Raw genomic sequence first — 23536 nt, forward strand, 5'->3', positions numbered from 1 at the left:
ATCCACTGTGGTTCCCCATTCTGCGAGGCAGCCAAGAGACACAGTGTTTTTCTTGGTCGCCTGGGAGCGAAGAGACGAAGCGGTCTGCTTGTTCGCCAGGCACTGGACAGATTAGGCAGTCTCCTTGTTTGTGAGACAGCGAACATCCACAGTGGTCACTCCTTCTGCGAGGCAGCGAACAGAGAGAGCCTTTTGCTTGTTCACCTGGCAGCGAAGAGACGAAGCGGTCTGCTTGTTCGACAGGCAGCAAACAGATTAGGCAGTCTCCTTGTTTGTGAGACAGCGAACATCCACACTGGTCACTCATTGTGCGAGGCAGCGAAGAGACACAGCGGTTTGCTTGTTCGCCAGGCAGCCAAGAGACAAAGCGGTTTGCTTATTCGCCAGACAGTTGGCAGATTAGGCAGTCTCCTTGTTTGTGAGACAGCGAAAATCCACAGTGCTTCCTCATTCTGCGAGGCAGCGAAGAGACAGAGCGTTTTGCTTGTTCGCCTGGCAGCGAAGAGACACAGCGGTTTGCTTGTTCACCAGGCAGTGAAGAGACGAAGCAGTCTGCTTGTTCTCCAGGCAGCGAAAATATTAGGCAGTCTCCTTGTTTGTGAGACAGTGAACATCCACTGTGGTTCCCCATTCTGCGAGGCAGCCAAGAGACACAGTGTTTTTCTTGTTCGCCTGGGAGCGAAGAGACGAAGCAGTCTGCTTGTTCGCCAGGCACTGGACAGATTAGGCATTCTCCTTGTTTGTGAGACAGCGAACATCCACTGTGGTTCCTCATTCTGCGAGGCAGCAAACAGAGAGAGCCTTTTGCTTGTTCGCCTGGCAGCGAAGAGACGAAGCGGTCTGCTTGTTCGCCAGGCAGCGAAAAGATTAGGCAGTCTCCTTGTTTGTGAGACAGCGAACATCCACGGTGGTCACTCATTCTGCGAGGCAGCCAAGAGACACAGTGGTCTGCTTGTTCGTGAGGCAGCGGACAGATGCAGTGGTTTGCCAGACAGCGAGGTAGTGAACAGAGAGAGTGGTTCGCTTGTTTGCGGGGCAGGGATGTTTCGCCATGGTTGGCTTTTTGGTGAGTAGGCGAATAGACGCAGTGATGTGCTTTTTTTTGCGAGTCAGCGAAGAGACGAAGCGGTCTGCTTGTTCGCCAGGCAGCGAACAGATCAGGCAGTCTCCTTGTTTGTGAGACAGCGAACATCCACAGTGGTTCCTCATTCTGCCAGGCAGCCAAGAGACGCAGCGGTCGGCTTGTTCGCCAGGCAGCGAACAGATTAGGCACTCTCCTTGTTTGTGAGACAGCGAACATCCACAGTGGTCACTCATTCTGCGAGGCAGCCAAGAGACCTAGCGTTCTGCTTGTTCGCCATGCAGCGAAGAGATTAGGCACTCTCCTTGTTTGTGAGACAGCGAACATCCAGAGTGGTCACTCATTCTGCGAGGCAGCGAATTGGCACAGCGTTCTGCTTCTTCGCCAAGCAGTGGACAGATTAGGTAGTCTCCTTGTTTGTGAGACAGCGAACATCCACAGTGGTCACGCATTCTGCGAGGCAGCGAAGAGACACAGCGGTCTGCTTGTTCGCCAGGCAGCGAAGAGATTAGCCAGTCTCCTTGTTTGTGAGACAGCCAACATCCACAGTGGTCACTCATTGTGCGAGGCAGCGAAGAGAAACCGCCTTTTGCTTGTTCGCCAGGCAGCGAAGAAACGCAGTGGTTTGCTTGTTCGCCAGGCAGCCAAGAGACAAAGCGGTTTGCTTGTTCGCCAGACAGTTGGCAGATTAGGCAGTCTCCTTGTTTGTGAGACAGCGAAAATCCACAGTGCTTCCTCATTCTGCGAGGCAGCGAAGAGACACAGCGGTTTGCTTGTTCACCAGGCAGTGAAGAGACGAAGCAGTCTGCTTGTTCTCCAGGCACTGGACAGATTAGGCAGTCTCCTTGTTTTTGAGACAGCGAACATCCACAGTGGTTCCCCGTTCTGCGAGGCAGCGAAGAGACACAGTGGTTTTCTTGTTCGCCTGGGAGCGAAGAGACGAAGCAGTCTGCTTGTTCGCCAGGCACTGGACAGATTAGGCAGTCTCCTTGTTTGTGAGACAGCGAACATCCACAGTGCTCACTCATTGTGCGAGGCAGCGAAGAGACACAGTGGTTTGCTTGTTCGCCAGGCAGCGAAGAAACGCAGCGGTTTGCTTGTTCGCCAGGCAGCGAACAGATTAGGCAGTCTCCTTGTTTGTGAGACAGTGAACATCCACAGTGGCTCCTCATTCTGCTAGACAGCGAAAGGACAGAGCGTAACGCTTGTTCGCCTGGCAGCGAAGAGACAAAGCGGTTTGCTTGTTCGCCAGACAGTGGGCAGATTAGGCAGTCTCCTTGTTTGTGCCACAGAAAACATCCACAGTGGTTCCTCATTCTGCGAGACAGTGAACAGACAGAGCCTTTTGCTTGTTCTCCAGACAGTGGGCAGATTAGGCAGTCTCCTTGTTTGTGAGACAGCGAACATCCACAGTGGTTCCTCATTCTGCGAGGCAGCGAACAGAGAGAGCCTTTTGCTTGTTCGCCTGGCAGCGAAGAGACACAGTGGTTTCCTTGTTCGCCAGGCAGCGAAGAGACAAAGCGGTCTGCTTGTTTGCCAGGCGGTGGACAGATTAGGCAGTCTCCTTGTTTGTGAGACAGCGAACATCCACAGTGGTTCCCCATTCTGCGAGGCAGCCAAGAGACACAGTGTTTTTCTTGGTCGCCTGGGAGCGAAGAGACGAAGCGGTCTGCTTGTTCGCCAGGCACTGGACAGATTAGGCAGTCTCCTTGTTTGTGAGACAGCGAACATCCACAGTGGTCACTCCTTCTGCGAGGCAGCGAACAGAGAGAGCCTTTTGCTTGTTCACCTGGCAGCGAAGAGACGAAGCGGTCTGCTTGTTCGACAGGCAGCAAACAGATTAGGCAGTCTCCTTGTTTGTGAGACAGCGAACATCCACAGTGGTCACTCCTTCTGCGAGGCAGCGAAGAGACACAGCGGTTTGCTTGTTCGCCAGGCAGCCAAGAGACAAAGCGGTTTGCTTATTCGCCAGACAGTTGGCAGATTAGGCAGTCTCCTTGTTTGTGAGACAGCGAAAATCCACAGTGCTTCCTCATTCTGCGAGGCAGCGAAGAGACAGAGCGTTTTGCTTGTTCGCCTGGCAGCGAAGAGACACAGCGGTTTGCTTGTTCACCAGGCAGTGAAGAGACGAAGCAGTCTGCTTGTTCTCCAGGCAGCGAAAATATTAGGCAGTCTCCTTGTTTGTGAGACAGTGAACATCCACTGTGGTTCCCCATTCTGCGAGGCAGCGAAGAGACACAGTGTTTTTCTTGTTCGCCTGGGAGCGAAGAGACGAAGCAGTCTGCTTGTTCGCCAGGCACTGGACAGATTAGGCATTCTCCTTGTTTGTGAGACAGCGAACATCCACTGTGGTTCCTCATTCTGCGAGGCAGCAAACAGAGAGAGCCTTTTGCTTGTTCGCCTGGCAGCGAAGAGACGAAGCGGTCTGCTTGTTCGCCAGGCAGCGAAAAGATTAGGCAGTCTCCTTGTTTGTGAGACAGCGAACATCCACGGTGGTCACTCATTCTGCGAGGCAGCCAAGAGACACAGTGGTCTGCTTGTTCGTGAGGCAGCGGACAGATGCAGTGGTTTGCCAGACAGCGAGGTAGTGAACAGAGAGAGTGGTTCGCTTGTTTGCGGGGCAGGGATGTTTCGCCATGGTTGGCTTTTTGGTGAGTGGGCGAATAGACGCAGTGATGTGCTTTTTTTTGCGAGTCAGCGAAGAGACGAAGCGGTCTGCTTGTTCGCCAGGCAGCAAACAGATTAGGCAGTCTCCTTGTTTGTGGGACAGCGAACATCCACAGTGGTTTCTCATTCTGCCAGGCAGCCAAAAGACGCAGCGGTCGGCTTGTTCGCCAGGCACTGGACAGATTAGGCAGTCTCCTTGTTTGTGAGACAGCGAACATCCACAGTGGTTCCTCATTCTGCGAGGCAGCGAACAGAGAGAGCCTTTTGCTTGTTCGCCTGGCAGCGAAGAGACACAGTGGTTTCCTTGTTCGCCAGGCAGCGAAGAGACAAAGCGGTCTGCTTGTTTGCCAGGCGGTGGACAGATTAGGCAGTCTCCTTGTTTGTGAGACAGCGAACATCCACAGTGGTTCCCCATTCTGCGAGGCAGCCAAGAGACACAGTGTTTTTCTTGGTCGCCTGGGAGCGAAGAGACGAAGCGGTCTGCTTGTTCGCCAGGCACTGGACAGATTAGGCAGTCTCCTTGTTTGTGAGACAGCGAACATCCACACTGGTCACTCATTGTGCGAGGCAGCGAAGAGACACAGCGGTTTGCTTGTTCACCAGGCAGCGAAGAAACGCAGCGGTTTGCTTGTTCGCCAGGCAGCCAAGAGACAAAGCGGTTTGCTTATTCGCCAGACAGTTGGCAGATTAGGCAGTCTCCTTGTTTGTGAGACAGCGAAAATCCACAGTGCTTCCTCATTCTGCGAGGCAGCGAAGAGACAGAGCGTTTTGCTTGTTCGCCTGGCAGCGAAGAGACACAGCGGTTTGCTTGTTCGCCAGGCAGCCAAGAGACGAAGCAGTCTGCTTGTTCTCCAGGCAGCGAAAATATTAGGCAGTCTCCTTGTTTGTGAGACAGTGAACATCCACAGTGGTTCCCCATTCTGCGAGGCAGCCAAGAGACACAGTGTTTTTCTTGGTCGCCTGGGAGCGAAGAGACGAAGCGGTCTGCTTGTTCGCCAGGCACTGGACAGATTAGGCAGTCTCCTTGTTTGTGAGACAGCGAACATCCACAGTGGTCACTCATTGTGCGAGGCAGCGAAGAGACACAGTGGTTTGCTTGTTCGCCAGGCAGCGAAGAAACGCAGCGGTTTGCTTGTTCGCCAGGCAGCGAACAGATTAGGCAGTCTCCTTGTTTGTGAGACAGAAAACATCCACAGTGGTCACTCCTTCTGCGAGGCAGTGAAGAGACAGAGTGGTCTGCTTGTTCGCCAGGCAGCGAACAGATTAGGCAGTCTCCTTGTTTGTGAGACAGCGAACATCCACAGTGGCTCCTCATTCTGCTAGACAGCGAAAGGACAGAGCGTAACGCTTGTTCGCCTGGCAGCGAAGAGACAAAGCGGTTTGCTTGTTCGCCAGACAGTGGGCAGATTAGGCAGTCTCCTTGTTTGTGCCACAGAAAACATCCACAGTGGTTCCTCATTCTGCGAGACAGTGAACAGACAGAGCCTTTTGCTTGTTCTCCAGACAGTGGGCAGATTAGGCAGTCTCCTTGTTTGTGAGACAGCGAACATCCACAGTGGTTCCTCATTCTGCGAGGCAGCGAACAGAGAGAGCCTTTTGCTTGTTCGCCTGGCAGCGAAGAGACACAGTGGTTTCCTTGTTCGCCAGGCAGCGAAGAGACAAAGCGGTCTGCTTGTTTGCCAGGCGGTGGACAGATTAGGCAGTCTCCTTGTTTGTGAGACAGCGAACATCCACTGTGGTTCCCCATTCTGCGAGGCAGCCAAGAGACACAGTGTTTTTCTTGGTCGCCTGGGAGCGAAGAGACGAAGCGGTCTGCTTGTTCGCCAGGCACTGGACAGATTAGGCAGTCTCCTTGTTTGTGAGACAGCGAACATCCACAGTGGTCACTCCTTCTGCGAGGCAGCGAACAGAGAGAGCCTTTTGCTTGTTCACCTGGCAGCGAAGAGACGAAGCGGTCTGCTTGTTCGACAGGCAGCAAACAGATTAGGCAGTCTCCTTGTTTGTGAGACAGCGAACATCCACACTGGTCACTCATTGTGCGAGGCAGCGAAGAGACACAGCGGTTTGCTTGTTCGCCAGGCAGCCAAGAGACAAAGCGGTTTGCTTATTCGCCAGACAGTTGGCAGATTAGGCAGTCTCCTTGTTTGTGAGACAGCGAAAATCCACAGTGCTTCCTCATTCTGCGAGGCAGCGAAGAGACAGAGCGTTTTGCTTGTTCGCCTGGCAGCGAAGAGACACAGCGGTTTGCTTGTTCACCAGGCAGTGAAGAGACGAAGCAGTCTGCTTGTTCTCCAGGCAGCGAAAATATTAGGCAGTCTCCTTGTTTGTGAGACAGTGAACATCCACTGTGGTCACTCATTCTGCGAGGCAGCCAAGAGACACAGTGTTTTTCTTGTTCGCCTGGGAGCGAAGAGACGAAGCAGTCTGCTTGTTCGCCAGGCACTGGACAGATTAGGCATTCTCCTTGTTTGTGAGACAGCGAACATCCACTGTGGTTCCTCATTCTGCGAGGCAGCAAACAGAGAGAGCCTTTTGCTTGTTCGCCTGGCAGCGAAGAGACGAAGCGGTCTGCTTGTTCGCCAGGCAGCGAAAAGATTAGGCAGTCTCCTTGTTTGTGAGACAGCGAACATCCACGGTGGTCACTCATTCTGCGAGGCAGCCAAGAGACACAGTGGTCTGCTTGTTCGTGAGGCAGCGGACAGATGCAGTGGTTTGCCAGACAGCGAGGTAGTGAACAGAGAGAGTGGTTCGCTTGTTTGCGGGGCAGGGATGTTTCGCCATGGTTGGCTTTTTGGTGAGTGGGCGAATAGACGCAGTGATGTGCTTTTTTTTGCGAGTCAGCGAAGAGACGAAGCGGTCTGCTTGTTCGCCAGGCAGCAAACAGATTAGGCAGTCTCCTTGTTTGTGGGACAGCGAACATCCACAGTGGTTTCTCATTCTGCCAGGCAGCCAAAAGACGCAGCGGTCGGCTTGTTCGCCAGGCACTGGACAGATTAGGCAGTCTCCTTGTTTGTGAGACAGCGAACATCCACAGTGGTTCCTCATTCTGCGAGGCAGCGAACAGAGAGAGCCTTTTGCTTGTTCGCCTGGCAGCGAAGAGACACAGTGGTTTCCTTGTTCGCCAGGCAGCGAAGAGACAAAGCGGTCTGCTTGTTTGCCAGGCGGTGGACAGATTAGGCAGTCTCCTTGTTTGTGAGACAGCGAACATCCACAGTGGTTCCCCATTCTGCGAGGCAGCCAAGAGACACAGTGTTTTTCTTGGTCGCCTGGGAGCGAAGAGACGAAGCGGTCTGCTTGTTCGCCAGGCACTGGACAGATTAGGCAGTCTCCTTGTTTGTGAGACAGCGAACATCCACACTGGTCACTCATTGTGCGAGGCAGCGAAGAGACACAGCGGTTTGCTTGTTCACCAGGCAGCGAAGAAACGCAGCGGTTTGCTTGTTCGCCAGGCAGCCAAGAGACAAAGCGGTTTGCTTATTCGCCAGACAGTTGGCAGATTAGGCAGTCTCCTTGTTTGTGAGACAGCGAAAATCCACAGTGCTTCCTCATTCTGCGAGGCAGCGAAGAGACAGAGCGTTTTGCTTGTTCGCCTGGCAGCGAAGAGACACAGCGGTTTGCTTGTTCGCCAGGCAGCCAAGAGACGAAGCAGTCTGCTTGTTCTCCAGGCAGCGAAAATATTAGGCAGTCTCCTTGTTTGTGAGACAGTGAACATCCACAGTGGTTCCCCATTCTGCGAGGCAGCCAAGAGACACAGTGTTTTTCTTGGTCGCCTGGGAGCGAAGAGACGAAGCGGTCTGCTTGTTCGCCAGGCACTGGACAGATTAGGCAGTCTCCTTGTTTGTGAGACAGCGAACATCCACAGTGGTCACTCATTGTGCGAGGCAGCGAAGAGACACAGTGGTTTGCTTGTTCGCCAGGCAGCGAAGAAACGCAGCGGTTTGCTTGTTCGCCAGGCAGCGAACAGATTAGGCAGTCTCCTTGTTTGTGAGACAGAAAACATCCACAGTGGTCACTCCTTCTGCGAGGCAGTGAAGAGACAGAGTGGTCTGCTTGTTCGCCAGGCAGCGAACAGATTAGGCAGTCTCCTTGTTTGTGAGACAGCGAACATCCACAGTGGCTCCTCATTCTGCTAGACAGCGAAAGGACAGAGCGTAACGCTTGTTCGCCTGGCAGCGAAGAGACAAAGCGGTTTGCTTGTTCGCCAGACAGTGGGCAGATTAGGCAGTCTCCTTGTTTGTGCCACAGAAAACATCCACAGTGGTTCCTCATTCTGCGAGACAGTGAACAGACAGAGCCTTTTGCTTGTTCTCCAGACAGTGGGCAGATTAGGCAGTCTCCTTGTTTGTGAGACAGCGAACATCCACAGTGGTTCCTCATTCTGCGAGGCAGCGAACAGAGAGAGCCTTTTGCTTGTTCGCCTGGCAGCGAAGAGACACAGTGGTTTCCTTGTTCGCCAGGCAGCGAAGAGACAAAGCGGTCTGCTGGTTGGCCAGGCGGTGGACAGATTAGGCAGTCTCCTTGTTTGTGAGACAGCGAACATCCACTGTGGTTCCCCATTCTGCGAGGCAGCCAAGAGACACAGTGTTTTTCTTGGTCGCCTGGGAGCGAAGAGACGAAGCGGTCTGCTTGTTCGCCAGGCACTGGACAGATTAGGCAGTCTCCTTGTTTGTGAGACAGCGAACATCCACAGTGGTCACTCCTTCTGCGAGGCAGCGAACAGAGAGAGCCTTTTGCTTGTTCACCTGGCAGCGAAGAGACGAAGCGGTCTGCTTGTTCGACAGGCAGCAAACAGATTAGGCAGTCTCCTTGTTTGTGAGACAGCGAACATCCACACTGGTCACTCATTGTGCGAGGCAGCGAAGAGACACAGCGGTTTGCTTGTTCGCCAGGCAGCCAAGAGACAAAGCGGTTTGCTTATTCGCCAGACAGTTGGCAGATTAGGCAGTCTCCTTGTTTGTGAGACAGCGAAAATCCACAGTGCTTCCTCATTCTGCGAGGCAGCGAAGAGACAGAGCGTTTTGCTTGTTCGCCTGGCAGCGAAGAGACACAGCGGTTTGCTTGTTCACCAGGCAGTGAAGAGACGAAGCAGTCTGCTTGTTCTCCAGGCAGCGAAAATATTAGGCAGTCTCCTTGTTTGTGAGACAGTGAACATCCACTGTGGTTCCCCATTCTGCGAGGCAGCGAAGAGACACAGTGTTTTTCTTGTTCGCCTGGGAGCGAAGAGACGAAGCAGTCTGCTTGTTCGCCAGGCACTGGACAGATTAGGCATTCTCCTTGTTTGTGAGACAGCGAATATCCACTGTGGTTCCTCATTCTGCGAGGCAGCAAACAGAGAGAGCCTTTTGCTTGTTCGCCTGGCAGCGAAGAGACGAAGCGGTCTGCTTGTTCGCCAGGCAGCGAAAAGATTAGGCAGTCTCCTTGTTTGTGAGACAGCGAACATCCACGGTGGTCACTCATTCTGCGAGGCAGCCAAGAGACACAGTGGTCTGCTTGTTCGTGAGGCAGCGGACAGATGCAGTGGTTTGCCAGACAGCGAGGTAGTGAACAGAGAGAGTGGTTCGCTTGTTTGCGGGGCAGGGATGTTTCGCCATGGTTGGCTTTTTGGTGAGTAGGCGAATAGACGCAGTGATGTGCTTTTTTTTGCGAGTCAGCGAAGAGACGAAGCGGTCTGCTTGTTCGCCAGGCAGCAAACAGATTAGGCAGTCTCCTTGTTTGTGAGACAGCGAACATCCACAGTGCTCACTCATTGTGCGAGGCAGCGAAGAGAAACCGCCTTTTGCTTGTTCGCCAGGCAGCGAAGAAACGCAGTGGTTTGCTTGTTCGCCAGGCAGCCAAGAGACAAAGCGGTTTGCTTGTTCGCCAGACAGTTGGCAGATTAGGCAGTCTCCTTGTTTGTGAGACAGCGAAAATCCACAGTGCTTCCTCATTCTGCGAGGCAGCGAAGAGACACAGCGGTTTGCTTGTTCACCAGGCAGTGAAGAGACGAAGCAGTCTGCTTGTTCTCCAGGCACTGGACAGATTAGGCAGTCTCCTTGTTTTTGAGACAGCGAACATCCACAGTGGTTCCCCGTTCTGCGAGGCAGCGAAGAGACACAGTGGTTTTCTTGTTCGCCTGGGAGCGAAGAGACGAAGCAGTCTGCTTGTTCGCCAGGCACTGGACAGATTAGGCAGTCTCCTTGTTTGTGAGACAGCGAACATCCACAGTGGTTCCTCATTCTGCGAGGCAGCGAACAGAGAAAGCCTTTTGCTTGTTCGCCTGGCAGCGAAGAGACGAAGCGGTCTGCTTGTTCGCCAGGCAGCGAACAGATTAGGCAGTCTCCTTTTTTGTGAGACAGCGAACATCCACGGTCGTCACTCCTTCCGCGAGGCAGCGAAGAGACAGAGCCTTTTGCTTGTTCGCCTGGCAGCGAAGAGACGAAGCGGTCTGCTTGTTCGCCAGGCAGCAAACAGATTAGGCAGTCTCCTTGTTTGTGAGACAGCGAACATCCACAGTGGTCACTCATTGTGCGAGGCAGCGAAGAGACACAGTGGTTTGCTTGTTCGCCAGGCAGCGAAGAAACGCAGCGGTTTGCTTGTTCGCCAGGCAGCGAACAGATTAGGCAGTCTCCTTGTTTGTGAGACAGTGAACATCCACAGTGGCTCCTCATTCTGCTAGACAGCGAAAGGACAGAGCGTAACGCTTGTTCGCCTGGCAGCGAAGAGACAAAGCGGTTTGCTTGTTCGCCAGACAGTGGGCAGATTAGGCAGTCTCCTTGTTTGTGCCACAGAAAACATCCACAGTGGTTCCTCATTCTGCGAGACAGTGAACAGACAGAGCCTTTTGCTTGTTCTCCAGACAGTGGGCAGATTAGGCAGTCTCCTTGTTTGTGAGACAGCGAACATCCACAGTGGTTCCTCATTCTGCGAGGCAGCGAACAGAGAGAGAGCCTTTTGCTTGTTCGCCTGGCAGCGAAGAGACACAGTGGTTTCCTTGTTCGCCAGGCAGCGAAGAGACAAAGCGGTCTGCTTGTTTGCCAGGCGGTGGACAGATTAGGCAGTCTCCTTGTTTGTGAGACAGCGAACATCCACAGTGGTTCCCCATTCTGCGAGGCAGCCAAGAGACACAGTGTTTTTCTTGGTCGCCTGGGAGCGAAGAGACGAAGCGGTCTGCTTGTTCGCCAGGCACTGGACAGATTAGGCAGTCTCCTTGTTTGTGAGACAGCGAACATCCACAGTGGTCACTCCTTCTGCGAGGCAGCGAACAGAGAGAGCCTTTTGCTTGTTCACCTGGCAGCGAAGAGACGAAGCGGTCTGCTTGTTCGACAGGCAGCAAACAGATTAGGCAGTCTCCTTGTTTGTGAGACAGCGAACATCCACACTGGTCACTCATTGTGCGAGGCAGCGAAGAGACACAGCGGTTTGCTTGTTCACCAGGCAGCGAAGAAACGCAGCGGTTTGCTTGTTCGCCAGGCAGCCAAGAGACAAAGCGGTTTGCTTATTCGCCAGACAGTTGGCAGATTAGGCAGTCTCCTTGTTTGTGAGACAGCGAAAATCCACAGTGCTTCCTCATTCTGCGAGGCAGCGAAGAGACAGAGCGTTTTGCTTGTTCGCCTGGCAGCGAAGAGACACAGCGGTTTGCTTGTTCACCAGGCAGTGAAGAGACGAAGCAGTCTGCTTGTTCTCCAGGCAGCGAAAATATTAGGCAGTCTCCTTGTTTGTGAGACAGTGAACATCCACTGTGGTTCCCCATTCTGCGAGGCAGCGAAGAGACACAGTGTTTTTCTTGTTCGCCTGGGAGCGAAGAGACGAAGCAGTCTGCTTGTTCGCCAGGCACTGGACAGATTAGGCATTCTCCTTGTTTGTGAGACAGCGAACATCCACTGTGGTTCCTCATTCTGCGAGGCAGCAAACAGAGAGAGCCTTTTGCTTGTTCGCCTGGCAGCGAAGAGACGAAGCGGTCTGCTTGTTCGCCAGGCAGCGAAAAGATTAGGCAGTCTCCTTGTTTGTGAGACAGCGAACATCCACGGTGGTCACTCATTCTGCGAGGCAGCCAAGAGACACAGTGGTCTGCTTGTTCGTGAGGCAGCGGACAGATGCAGTGGTTTGCCAGACAGCGAGGTAGTGAACAGAGAGAGTGGTTCGCTTGTTTGCGGGGCAGGGATGTTTCGCCATGGTTGGCTTTTTGGTGAGTAGGCGAATAGACGCAGTGATGTGCTTTTTTTTGCGAGTCAGCGAAGAGACGAAGCGGTCTGCTTGTTCGCCAGGCAGCGAACAGATCAGGCAGTCTCCTTGTTTGTGAGACAGCGAACATCCACAGTGGTTCCTCATTCTGCCAGGCAGCCAAGAGACGCAGCGGTCGGCTTGTTCGCCAGGCAGCGAACAGATTAGGCACTCTCCTTGTTTGTGAGACAGCGAACATCCACAGTGGTCACTCATTCTGCGAGGCAGCCAAGAGACCTAGCGTTCTGCTTGTTCGCCATGCAGCGAAGAGATTAGGCACTCTCCTTGTTTGTGAGACAGCGAACATCCAGAGTGGTCACTCATTCTGCGAGGCAGCGAATTGGCACAGCGTTCTGCTTCTTCGCCAAGCAGTGGACAGATTAGGTAGTCTCCTTGTTTGTGAGACAGCGAACATCCACAGTGGTCACGCATTCTGCGAGGCAGCGAAGAGACACAGCGGTCTGCTTGTTCGCCAGGCAGCGAAGAGATTAGCCAGTCTCCTTGTTTGTGAGACAGCCAACATCCACAGTGGTCACTCATTGTGCGAGGCAGCGAAGAGAAACCGCCTTTTGCTTGTTCGCCAGGCAGCGAAGAAACGCAGTGGTTTGCTTGTTCGCCAGGCAGCCAAGAGACAAAGCGGTTTGCTTGTTCGCCAGACAGTTGGCAGATTAGGCAGTCTCCTTGTTTGTGAGACAGCGAAAATCCACAGTGCTTCCTCATTCTGCGAGGCAGCGAAGAGACACAGCGGTTTGCTTGTTCACCAGGCAGTGAAGAGACGAAGCAGTCTGCTTGTTCTCCAGGCACTGGACAGATTAGGCAGTCTCCTTGTTTTTGAGACAGCGAACATCCACAGTGGTTCCCCGTTCTGCGAGGCAGCGAAGAGACACAGTGGTTTTCTTGTTCGCCTGGGAGCGAAGAGACGAAGCAGTCTGCTTGTTCGCCAGGCACTGGACAGATTAGGCAGTCTCCTTGTTTGTGAGACAGCGAACATCCACAGTGGTTCCTCATTCTGCGAGGCAGCGAACAGAGAAAGCCTTTTGCTTGTTCGCCTGGGAGCGAAGAGACGAAGCGGTCTGCTTGTTCGCCAGGCAGCGAACAGATTAGGCAGTCTCCTTTTTTGTGAGACAGCGAACATCCACGGTCGTCACTCCTTCTGCGAGGCAGCGAAGAGACAGAGCCTTTTGCTTGTTCGCCTGGCAGCGAAGAGACGAAGCGGTCTGCTTGTTCGCCAGGCAGCAAACAGATTAGGCAGTCTCCTTGTTTGTGAGACAGCGAACATCCACAGTGGTCACTCATTGTGCGAGGCAGCGAAGAGACACAGTGGTTTGCTTGTTCGCCAGGCAGCGAAGAAACGCAGCGGTTTGCTTGTTCGCCAGGCAGCGAACAGATTAGGCAGTCTCCTTGTTTGTGAGACAGAAAACATCCACAGTGGTCACTCCTTCTGCGAGGCAGTGAAGAGACAGAGTGGTCTGCTTGTTCGCCAGGCAGCGAACAGATTAGGCAGTCTCCTTGTTTGTGAGACAGCGAACATCCACAGTGGCTCCTCATTCTGCTAGACAGCGAAAGGACAGAGCGTAACGCTTGTTCGCCTGGCAGCGAAGAGACAAAGCGGTTTGCTTGTTCGCCAGACAGTGGGCAGATTAGGCAGTCTCCTTGTTTGTGCCACAGAAAACATCCACAGTGGTTCCTCATTCTGCGAGACAGTGAACAGACAGAGCCTTTTGCTTGTTCTCCAGACAGTGGGCAGATTAGGCAGTCTCCTTGTTTGTGAGACAGCGAACATCCACAGTGGTTCCTCATTCTGCGAGGCAGCGAACAGAGAGAGCCTTTTGCTTGTTCGCCTGGCAGCGAAGAGACACAGTGGTTTCCTTGTTCGCCAGGCAGCGAAGAGACAAAGCGGTCTGCTTGTTTGCCAGGCGGTGGACAGATTAGGCAGTCTCCTTGTTTGTGAGACAGCGAACATCCACAGTGGTTCCCCATTCTGCGAGGCAGCCAAGAGACACAGTGTTTTTCTTGGTCGCCTGGGAGCGAAGAGACGAAGCGGTCTGCTTGTTCGCCAGGCACTGGACAGATTAGGCAGTCTCCTTGTTTGTGAGACAGCGAACATCCACAGTGGTCACTCCTTCTGCGAGGCAGCGAACAGAGAGAGCCTTTTGCTTGTTCACCTGGCAGCGAAGAGACGAAGCGGTCTGCTTGTTCGACAGGCAGCAAACAGATTAGGCAGTCTCCTTGTTTGTGAGACAGCGAACATCCACAGTGGTCACTCCTTCTGCGAGGCAGCGAAGAGACACAGCGGTTTGCTTGTTCGCCAGGCAGCCAAGAGACAAAGCGGTTTGCTTATTCGCCAGACAGTTGGCAGATTAGGCAGTCTCCTTGTTTGTGAGACAGCGAAAATCCACAGTGCTTCCTCATTCTGCGAGGCAGCGAAGAGACAGAGCGTTTTGCTTGTTCGCCTGGCAGCGAAGAGACACAGCGGTTTGCTTGTTCACCAGGCAGTGAAGAGACGAAGCAGTCTGCTTGTTCTCCAGGCAGCGAAAATATTAGGCAGTCTCCTTGTTTGTGAGACAGTGAACATCCACTGTGGTTCCCCATTCTGCGAGGCAGCGAAGAGACACAGTGTTTTTCTTGTTCGCCTGGGAGCGAAGAGACGAAGCAGTCTGCTTGTTCGCCAGGCACTGGACAGATTAGGCATTCTCCTTGTTTGTGAGACAGCGAACATCCACTGTGGTTCCTCATTCTGCGAGGCAGCAAACAGAGAGAGCCTTTTGCTTGTTCGCCTGGCAGCGAAGAGACGAAGCGGTCTGCTTGTTCGCCAGGCAGCGAAAAGATTAGGCAGTCTCCTTGTTTGTGAGACAGCGAACATCCACGGTGGTCACTCATTCTGCGAGGCAGCCAAGAGACACAGTGGTCTGCTTGTTCGTGAGGCAGCGGACAGATGCAGTGGTTTGCCAGACAGCGAGGTAGTGAACAGAGAGAGTGGTTCGCTTGTTTGCGGGGCAGGGATGTTTCGCCATGGTTGGCTTTTTGGTGAGTGGGCGAATAGACGCAGTGATGTGCTTTTTTTTGCGAGTCAGCGAAGAGACGAAGCGGTCTGCTTGTTCGCCAGGCAGCGAACAGATCAGGCAGTCTCCTTGTTTGTGGGACAGCGAACATCCACAGTGGTTTCTCATTCTGCCAGGCAGCCAAAAGACGCAGCGGTCGGCTTGTTCGCCAGGCACTGGACAGATTAGGCAGTCTCCTTGTTTGTGAGACAGCGAATATCCACAGTGGTTCCTCATTCTGCGAGGCAGCGAACAGAGAGAGCCTTTTGCTTGTTCACCTGGCAGCGAAGAGACGAAGCGGTCTGCTTGTTCGCCAGGCAGCAAACAGATTAGGCAGTCTCCTTGTTTGTGAGACAGCGAACATCCACAGTGGTTCCTCATTCTGCCAGGCAGCGAAGAGACAGAGCATTTTGCTTCTTCGCCTGGCAGCGAAGAGACACAGCGGTTTGCTTGTTCGCCAGGCAGTGAAGAGACGAAGCAGTCTGCTTGTTCTTCATGCAGCGAAAAGATTAGGCAGTCTCCTTGTTTGTGAGACAGTCAACATCCACAGTGGTTCCCCATTCTGCGAGGCAGCGAAGAGACACAGTGGTTTTCTTGTTCGCCTGGGAGCGAAGAGACGAAGCAGTCTGCTTGTTCGCCAGGCAGCAAACAGATTAGGCAGTCTCCTTGTTTGTGAGACAGCGAACATCCACTGTGCTCACACATTCTGCGAGGCCGCCAAGAGACACAGTGGTCTGCTTGTTCGTGAGGCAGCGGACAGATGCAGTGGTTTGCCAGACAGCGAGGTAGTGAACAGAGAGAGTGGTTCGCTTGTTTGCGGGGCAGGGATGTTTCGCCATGGTTGGCTTTTTGGTGAGTGGGCGAATAGACGCAGTGATGTGCTTTTTTTTGCGAGTCAGCGAAGAGACGAAGCGGTCTGCTTGTTCGCCAGGCAGCGAACAGATCAGGCAGTCTCCTTGTTTGTGAGACAGCGAACATCCACAGTGGTTCCTCATTCTGCCAGGCAGCCAAGAGACCTAGCGTTCTGCTTGTTCGCCATGCAGCGAAGAGATTAGGCACTCTCCTTGTTTGTGAGACAGCGAACATCCAGAGTGGTCACTCATTCTGCGAGGCAGCGAATTGGCACAGCGTTCTGCTTCTTCGCCAAGCAGTGGACAGATTAGGTAGTCTCCTTGTTTGTGAGACAGCGAACATCCACAGTGGTCACTCATTCTCCGAGGCAGCCAAGAGACACAGCGGTCTGCTTGCTCGCCATGCAGCGAAGAGACGCAGCGGTCTGCTTGTTCGCCAGGCAGCGAACAGATTCCGCATTCTCCTTTTTTGTGAGACAGCGAACATCCACAGTGGTCACTCATTGTGCGAGGTAGCGAAAAGACACAGCGGTTTGCTTTTTCGCCAGGCAGCGAAGAGACGAAGCGTTTTGCTTGCTCGCCAGGCAGTGGACAGATTAGGCAGTCTCCGTGTTTGTGAGACAGCCAACATCCACAGTGGTCACTCATTCTGCGAGGCAGCGAACAGATGCAGTGGTTTGCTTGATGGCGAGGCAGTGAACAGAGAGAGCGGTTCGCTTTTTTGCGAGGCAGCAAAGAGAAACGTCAGTCTGCTTGCTCGCCAGGCAGCGAAGAGACGCAGCGGTCTGCTTGTTCGCCAGGCAGTGAACAGATGAGGCAGTCTCCGTGTTCGTGAGACAGCCAACATCCACAGTGGTCACTCATTCTGCGAGGCAGCGAACAGATGCAGCCGTTTGCTTGTCCACTAGATGGCGTAGTGGCATCACGGATTGCTTTTTCGCCTGGAAGAGACCCGATGCAGCACTTTGCCAGCTGGCGAGGCAGCGAACAGACGCAGCAGTCTGCTGCTTTGTGAGACAGCGAACATCCACGGTGGTTAGTTATTCTGCGAAGCAGCGAAGAGACGCAGCGCTTAGTTAGTTCTCCAGGCCCTGAACACATGCAACGGTTCACTTGCTGGCAACGCAGCGAGGAGAGGCAGCGGTCTGCTTGTTCGCCAGGCAGCGAAGAGACGCAGCGGTCTGCTTGTTCGCCAGCAGCGAACAGATTGGGCAGTCTCCTTGTTTGTGAGACAGCGAACATCCACAGTGGCTCCTCATTCTGCTAGACAGCGAAAGGACAGAGCGTAACGCTTGTTCGCCTGGCAGCGAAGAGACAAAGCGGTTTGCTTGTTCGCCAGACAGTGGGCAGATTAGGCAGTCTCCTTGTTTGTGCCACAGAAAACATCCACAGTGGTTCCTCATTCTGCGAGACAGTGAACAGACAGAGCCTTTTGCTTGTTCTCCAGACAGTGGGCAGATTAGGCAGTCTCCTTGTTTGTGAGACAGCGAACATCCACAGTGGTTCCTCATTCTGCGAGGCAGCGAACAGAGAGAGCCTTTTGCTTGTTCGCCTGGCAGCGAAGAGACACAGTGGTTTCCTTGTTCGCCAGGCAGCGAAGAGACAAAGCGGTCTGCTTGTTTGCCAGGCGGTGGACAGATTAGGCAGTCTCCTTGTTTGTGAGACAGCGAACATCCACAGTGGTTCCCCATTCTGCGAGGCAGCCAAGAGACACAGTGTTTTTCTTGGTCGCCTGGGAGCGAAGAGACGAAGCGGTCTGCTTGTTCGCCAGGCACTGGACAGATTAGGCAGTCTCCTTGTTTGTGAGACAGCGAACATCCACAGTGGTCACTCCTTCTGCGAGGCAGCGAACAGAGAGAGCCTTTTGCTTGTTCACCTGGCAGCGAAGAGACGAAGCGGTCTGCTTGTTCGACAGGCAGCAAACAGATTAGGCAGTCTCCTTGTTTGTGAGACAGCGAACATCCACACTGGTCACTCATTGTGCGAGGCAGCGAAGAGACACAGCGGTTTGCTTGTTCACCAGGCAGCGAAGAAACGCAGCGGTTTGCTTGTTCGCCAGGCAGCCAAGAGACAAAGCGGTTTGCTTATTCGCCAGACAGTTGGCAGATTAGGCAGTCTCCTTGTTTGTGAGACAGCGAAAATCCACAGTGCTTCCTCATTCTGCGAGGCAGCGAAGAGACAGAGCGTTTTGCTTGTTCGCCTGGCAGCGAAGAGACACAGCGGTTTGCTTGTTCACCAGGCAGTGAAGAGACGAAGCAGTCTGCTTGTTCTCCAGGCAGCGAAAATATTAGGCAGTCTCCTTGTTTGTGAGACAGCGAACATCCACTGTGGTTCCCCATTCTGCGAGGCAGCGAAGAGACACAGTGTTTTTCTTGTTCGCCTGGGAGCGAAGAGACGAAGCAGTCTGCTTGTTCGCCAGGCACTGGACAGATTAGGCATTCTCCTTGTTTGTGAGACAGCGAACATCCACTGTGGTTCCTCATTCTGCGAGGCAGCAAACAGAGAGAGCCTTTTGCTTGTTCGCCTGGCAGCGAAGAGACGAAGCGGTCTGCTTGTTCGCCAGGCAGCGAAAAGATTAGGCAGTCTCCTTGTTTGTGAGACAGCGAACATCCACGGTGGTCACTCATTCTGCGAGGCAGCCAAGAGACACAGTGGTCTGCTTGTTCGTGAGGCAGCGGACAGATGCAGTGGTTTGCCAGACAGCGAGGTAGTGAACAGAGAGAGTGGTTCGCTTGTTTGCGGGGCAGGGATGTTTCGCCATGGTTGGCTTTTTGGTGAGTAGGCGAATAGACGCAGTGATGTGCTTTTTTTTGCGAGTCAGCGAAGAGACGAAGCGGTCTGCTTGTTCGCCAGGCAGCGAACAGATCAGGCAGTCTCCTTGTTTGTGAGACAGCGAACATCCACAGTGGTTTCTCATTCTGCCAGGCAGCCAAAAGACGCAGCGGTCGGCTTGTTCGCCAGGCACTGGACAGATTAGGCAGTCTCCTTGTTTGTGAGACAGCGAATATCCACAGTGGTTCCTCATTCTGCGAGGCAGCGAACAGAGAGAGCCTTTTGCTTGTTCACCTGGCAGCGAAGAGACGAAGCGGTCTGCTTGTTCGCCAGGCAGCAAACAGATTAGGCAGTCTCCTTGTTTGTGAGACAGCGAACATCCACAGTGGTTCCTCATTCTGCGAGGCAGCCAAGAGACCTAGCGTTCTGCTTGTTCGCCATGCAGCGAAGAGATTAGGCACTCTCCTTGTTTGTGAGACAGCGAACATCCAGAGTGGTCACTCATTCTGCGAGGCAGCGAATTGGCACAGCGTTCTGCTTCTTCGCCAAGCAGTGGACAGATTAGGTAGTCTCCTTGTTTGTGAGACAGCGAACATCCACAGTGGTCACTCATTCTCCGAGGCAGCCAAGAGACACAGCGGTCTGCTTGCTCGCCATGCAGCGAAGAGACGCAGCGGTCTGCTTGTTCGCCAGGCAGCGAACAGATTCCGCATTCTCCTTTTTTGTGAGACAGCGAACATCCACAGTGGTCACTCATTGTGCGAGGTAGCGAAAAGACACAGCGGTTTGCTTTTTCGCCAGGCAGCGAAGAGACGAAGCGTTTTGCTTGCTCGCCAGGCAGTGGACAGATTAGGCAGTCTCCGTGTTTGTGAGACAGCCAACATCCACAGTGGTCACTCATTCTGCGAGGCAGCGAACAGATGCAGTGGTTTGCTTGATGGCGAGGCAGTGAACAGAGAGAGCGGTTCGCTTTTTTGCGAGGCAGCAAAGAGAAACGTCAGTCTGCTTGCTCGCCAGGCAGCGAAGAGACGCAGCGGTCTGCTTGTTCGCCAGGCAGTGAACAGATGAGGCAGTCTCCGTGTTCGTGAGACAGCCAACATCCACAGTGGTCACTCATTCTGCGAGGCAGCGAACAGATGCAGCCGTTTGCTTGTCCACTAGATGGCGTAGTGGCATCACGGATTGCTTTTTCGCCTGGAAGAGACCCGATGCAGCACTTTGCCAGCTGGCGAGGCAGCGAACAGACGCAGCAGTCTGCTGCTTTGTGAGACAGCGAACATCCACGGTGGTTAGTTATTCTGCGAAGCAGCGAAGAGACGCAGCGCTTAGTTAGTTCTCCAGGCCCTGAACACATGCAACGGTTCACTTGCTGGCAACGCAGCGAGGAGAGGCAGCGGTCTGCTTGTTCGCCAGGCAGTGGACAGATTAGGCAGTCTCCGTGTTTGTGAGACAGCCAACATCCACAGTGGTCACTCATTCTGCGAGGCAGCGAACAGATGCAGTGGTTTGCTGGATCGTGAGGCAGTGAACAGAGAGAGCGGTTCGCTTCTTTGCGAGGTAGGGAACATTCGCCGTGGTTGGCTTTTTTGTGACTGGGCGAATAGAGGCAGTGATGTGCTTTTTTGCGAGGCAGCGAAGAGACGCAGCAGTCTGCTTGTTCGCCAGGCAGTGAACAGATGAGGCAGTCTCCTTTTTTGTGAGACAGCGAACATCCACAGTGGTCACGCATTCTGCGAGGCAGCGAAGAGACACAGCGGTCTGCTTGTTCGCCAGGCAGCGAAGAGATTAGCCAGTCTCCTTGTTTGTGAGACAGTGAACATCCACAGTGGTCACTCATTGTGCGAGGCAGCGAAGAGAAACCGCCTTTTGCTTGTTCGCCAGGCAGCGAAGAAACGCAGTGGTTTGCTTGTTCGCCAGGCAGCCAAGAGACAAAGCGGTTTGCTTGTTCGCCAGACAGTTGGCAGATTAGGCAGTCTCCTTGTTTGTGAGACAGCGAAAATCCACAGTGCTTCCTCATTCTGCGAGGCAGCGAAGAGACACAGCGGTTTGCTTGTTCACCAGGCAGTGAAGAGACGAAGCAGTCTGCTTGTTCTCCAGGCACTGGACAGATTAGGCAGTCTCCTTGTTTGTGAGACAGCGAACATCCACAGTGGTTCCTCATTCTGCGAGGCAGCGAACAGAGAAAGCCTTTTGCTTGTTCGCCTGGCAGCGAAGAGACGAAGCGGTCTGCTTGTTCGCCAGGCAGCGAACAGATTAGGCAGTCTCCTTGTTTGTGAGACAGAAAACATCCACAGTGGTCACTCCTTCTGCGAGGCAGTGAAGAGACAGAGTGGTCTGCTTGTTCGCCAGGCAGCGAACAGATTAGGCAGTCTCCTTGTTTGTGAGACAGAAAACATCCACAGTGGTCACTCCTTCTGCGAGGCAGTGAAGAGACAGAGTGGTCTGCTTGTTCGCCAGGCAGCGAACAGATTAGGCAGTCTCCTTGTTTGTGAGACAGCGAACATCCACAGTGGCTCCTCATTCTGCTAGACAGCGAAAGGACAGAGCGTAACGCTTGTTCGCCTGGCAGCGAAGAGACAAAGCGGTTTGCTTGTTCGCCAGACAGTGGGCAGATTAGGCAGTCTCCTTGTTTGTGCCACAGAAAACATCCACAGTGGTTCCTCATTCTGCGAGACAGTGAACAGACAGAGCCTTTTGCTTGTTCTCCAGACAGTGGGCAGATTAGGCAGTCTCCTTGTTTGTGAGACAGCGAACATCCACAGTGGTTCCTCATTCTGCGAGGCAGCGAACAGAGAGAGCCTTTTGCTTGTTCGCCTGGCAGCGAAGAGACACAGTGGTTTCCTTGTTCGCCAGGCAGCGAAGAGACAAAGCGGTCTGCTTGTTTGCCAGGCGGTGGACAGATTAGGCAGTCTCCTTGTTTGTGAGACAGCGAACATCCACAGTGGTCACTCCTTCTGCGAGGCAGCGAACAGAGAGAGCCTTTTGCTTGTTCACCTGGCAGCGAAGAGACGAAGCGGTCTGCTTGTTCGACAGGCAGCAAACAGATTAGGCAGTCTCCTTGTTTGTGAGACAGCGAACATCCACACTGGTCACTCATTGTGCGAGGCAGCGAAGAGACACAGCGGTTTGCTTGTTCGCCAGGCAGCCAAGAGACAAAGCGGTTTGCTTATTCGCCAGACAGTTGGCAGATTAGGCAGTCTCCTTGTTTGTGAGACAGCGAAAATCCACAGTGCTTCCTCATTCTGCGAGGCAGCGAAGAGACAGAGCGTTTTGCTTGTTCGCCTGGCAGCGAAGAGACACAGCGGTTTGCTTGTTCACCAGGCAGTGAAGAGACGAAGCAGTCTGCTTGTTCTCCAGGCAGCGAAAATATTAGGCAGTCTCCTTGTTTGTGAGACAGTGAACATCCACTGTGGTTCCCCATTCTGCGAGGCAGCGAAGAGACACAGTGTTTTTCTTGTTCGCCTGGGAGCGAAGAGACGAAGCAGTCTGCTTGTTCGCCAGGCACTGGACAGATTAGGCATTCTCCTTGTTTGTGAGACAGCGAATATCCACTGTGGTTCCTCATTCTGCGAGGCAGCAAACAGAGAGAGCCTTTTGCTTGTTCGCCTGGCAGCGAAGAGACGAAGCGGTCTGCTTGTTCGCCAGGCAGCGAAAAGATTAGGCAGTCTCCTTGTTTGTGAGACAGCGAACATCCACGGTGGTCACTCATTCTGCGAGGCAGCCAAGAGACACAGTGGTCTGCTTGTTCGTGAGGCAGCGGACAGATGCAGTGGTTTGCCAGACAGCGAGGTAGTGAACAGAGAGAGTGGTTCGCTTGTTTGCGGGGCAGGGATGTTTCGCCATGGTTGGCTTTTTGGTGAGTAGGCGAATAGACGCAGTGATGTGCTTTTTTTTGCGAGTCAGCGAAGAGACGAAGCGGTCTGCTTGTTCGCCAGGCAGCAAACAGATTAGGCAGTCTCCTTGTTTGTGAGACAGCCAACATCCACAGTGCTCACTCATTGTGCGAGGCAGCGAAGAGAAACCGCCTTTTGCTTGTTCGCCAGGCAGCGAAGAAACGCAGTGGTTTGCTTGTTCGCCAGGCAGCCAAGAGACAAAGCGGTTTGCTTGTTCGCCAGACAGTTGGCAGATTAGGCAGTCTCCTTGTTTGTGAGACAGCGAAAATCCACAGTGCTTCCTCATTCTGCGAGGCAGCGAAGAGACACAGCGGTTTGCTTGTTCACCAGGCAGTGAAGAGACGAAGCAGTCTGCTTGTTCTCCAGGCACTGGACAGATTAGGCAGTCTCCTTGTTTTTGAGACAGCGAACATCCACAGTGGTTCCCCGTTCTGCGAGGCAGCGAAGAGACACAGTGGTTTTCTTGTTCGCCTGGGAGCGAAGAGACGAAGCAGTCTGCTTGTTCGCCAGGCACTGGACAGATTAGGCAGTCTCCTTGTTTGTGAGACAGCGAACATCCACAGTGGTTCCTCATTCTGCGAGGCAGCGAACAGAGAAAGCCTTTTGCTTGTTCGCCTGGCAGCGAAGAGACGAAGCGGTCTGCTTGTTCGCCAGGCAGCGAACAGATTAGGCAGTCTCCTTTTTTGTGAGACAGCGAACATCCACGGTCGTCACTCCTTCCGCGAGGCAGCGAAGAGACAGAGCCTTTTGCTTGTTCGCCTGGCAGCGAAGAGACGAAGCGGTCTGCTTGTTCGCCAGGCAGCAAACAGATTAGGCAGTCTCCTTGTTTGTGAGACAGCGAACATCCACAGTGGTCACTCATTGTGCGAGGCAGCGAAGAGACACAGTGGTTTGCTTGTTCGCCAGGCAGCGAAGAAACGCAGCGGTTTGCTTGTTCGCCAGGCAGCGAACAGATTAGGCAGTCTCCTTGTTTGTGAGACAGTGAACATCCACAGTGGCTCCTCATTCTGCTAGACAGCGAAAGGACAGAGC

Source organism: Apteryx mantelli, chromosome 8 (assembly GCF_036417845.1).
Source record: "Apteryx mantelli isolate bAptMan1 chromosome 8, bAptMan1.hap1, whole genome shotgun sequence".
In the NCBI taxonomy this organism is placed as follows: Eukaryota; Metazoa; Chordata; class Aves; order Apterygiformes; family Apterygidae; genus Apteryx; species Apteryx mantelli.